The following is a 2,631-nucleotide window of genomic DNA, read 5'->3' as shown; positions in this document are numbered from 1 at the left end:
TTTATATTTTTGTAGCAAAAGTTTGCAAAAATATAAAATACATATTGATCATAAGGGCAGTAAAAATCATGTGTATTTGTATTTTTGTAGCAACAGTTTACAAAAATACAAATTATAACTTGCTATATTAAGTAATTATGAAATTGTTGCTATGAAACTCAAAATTAAGGGGATGAGTATGCTATTTCTGAATTTTGCCCATAAAAGGAAAAAACAAATAAGGAGCGAGAATTAAGTATTACAGAATACCTATCATCAACCTTCACTTTTGGCTAAAATTTGAGTTTTTTCCTGAACAGGATTTTTATCTACTAGTTAAGTATTACTCCTTATAACTTTCCTTATTTGTTGTTTTCAATTTGTCTTTTTAATCTTTTATTCTTAAATTAAGAAAATCAGTGGAAGAGAAATAAGGAAAGAGCGAGAATAACGTATTTACAAATCATCTGCCATCATTTTTAGCAAAAATTTAAGGAAGGTGCGAGAATTAAGTACTCCCTCCGTCCCATTTTATCCGTCCCAAATTGGAATGACACAACTATTAAGAAAACAATGATTGATAATGTAACTTTTCCATTTTGCCCCTCTTAATTGTGTCTTGTTAGTAGTTCCAATATTGATAGATGGCTAATAACAGGGAGTAATCAATTACAATAAGGGTATAATGGGAAAAAAAATTATCTTGTGTTGATAAGTAAAAAATGACAAGTAAAATGGGACATCAAATTAGGAAAATTGAGACGGGTAAAATGGGACGGAGGAAGTATTAGAGAATATCCATTATCTACCTTCACTTTTGGTCATAATTTGGATTTTTTTCTAAACAAGATTTTTATCTATTAGTTAAGTATTACTCCATATTACTTTCCTTATTTGTTGTTTTCAATTTACCTTTTTATTCTTTTACTAGTAAATTTAGTCATGCTTCGTGCGGTCATGAAATACCTAGTTAAATATATAATAATTTAATTTAATTTTTAAAATATTAAAAATAATCATAGGACCTTAAATTATAAAACTTGACCGTAAAATGTTTTGATTGTATACGAAGATACCAAACACATGTAATATCATATCAATATACATAAAAAAAAAATTCTCAGTCCTAGAATATATTGTGAACCTTTCACTATTCAAACATTATAAATTTGTGATCAATTAATTTCACTCTGTTATTATCGTTCTAATAAAAATTTCTCTTAGGCATTAAAAACAAAATAAAATAAACTTAAAATGATACAATTATTAATTAAGATGCAAATGAAACAATTAAATCTATTGTATTGTAAAATGAGAAAATATAATTTTATCTAGAAAAAAATATTTAGATTAGCAAGTCTTCTTAGCAATAGAATAAGATTGTTGTTTAGAAAAAAGAAACATCACCAAAGAGCTTATTGAGTTCTTTAACATTCCTCAAATGTATATTTCTTGACACAATTATATTTCCCTTGTTCTCAACTACTCATTAAAATGCGATTTAGGAATGTAACGAAATGAATTTATCCAAGTAAATTATACAAACAGAATTTTTATATTTTCATCATGACTAAATTTCAAACTTCTAAATTTTATTTTCTTTTTGGTGTCCCATCCAATATCCGGTACCCGTATTGGAGTCCCGACTAATCCGGATCATGCGTTGCAGGGCCTATTAAGGTGGCAACGCTCCCAACATCAAACTCCTAAATTGACACTATTAAAATTAATCTTTTTACTTTCAATCATAGTTCTGTCAAGATTTAATATATTTTAAATGTTATTTCTGAAATCTCAAGCTAAATATCTAGTATGCAAAAATGATATAGCAATAAAAAATCAACTAATTGTATATATAAAATGAAACTTCCTTCTCAACAACATATGCATCAATATGTTGTGATACAGAGACGCACTAATAAACAACAACATATCAATTCAATCGTTAATCACCCACTAATAAACATAAAATAAATAAAGAAATAAGAATTTCTTACATAATATGCATGAACAAAGAAAAAAAATAATCAAAGTCAGATAAATTAAAAATCATATAAACTATCAATTTGAAGTGAAATTAAACCATTTAAACACCAAAATTACAAATTAGAAACATACTCAAGCCCACCTTAAATTGCATTGCAGGAAACAAAAGAAAATCTCACATATAGATACCTCATATCAAGATTTGTAATTTATGTTGTTTTTGTGGCTAAAATGTCATTTTAAATAAATTTTACATGTTCTCTTTCTTAAATAAAAAAATAATGGCACAATCAATGAGCATTCAAAATTTGAGTATTGTATTATGCTCTAATTACATATTTTCGTTTCATTCTTTAATAGGTGACTTTGGGTTCTTATTTGTTTTAGGCATCGTAGATCCCAAAAAATTGACAAAAAAGATAAATAAGAATACTTGTTTGTGAGACACACCACATCATTAAGCCTATATTCTTCTTTTATATATTTATATTGATTCTTAAACTAAGAAAAAATAGTCTAGAACCCCCTAACCTTTATTTGAAATTCCAACTACACACTCGAGCTTCATGGGAGTCCCATCACACCTCTGAACTTTTTAAAAATAAAATTATTTGCTCCCCAAATACTGAGATGGAAAAGTGAGTGCATTTCACTCTCTTTGAGAGA

Source organism: Capsicum annuum, chromosome 1 (assembly GCF_002878395.1).
Source record: "Capsicum annuum cultivar UCD-10X-F1 chromosome 1, UCD10Xv1.1, whole genome shotgun sequence".
Lineage (NCBI taxonomy): Eukaryota > Viridiplantae > Streptophyta > Magnoliopsida > Solanales > Solanaceae > Capsicum > Capsicum annuum.
The sequence above is the reverse complement of the archived record's forward strand: the minus strand, read 5'-3'. Positions refer to the sequence as shown.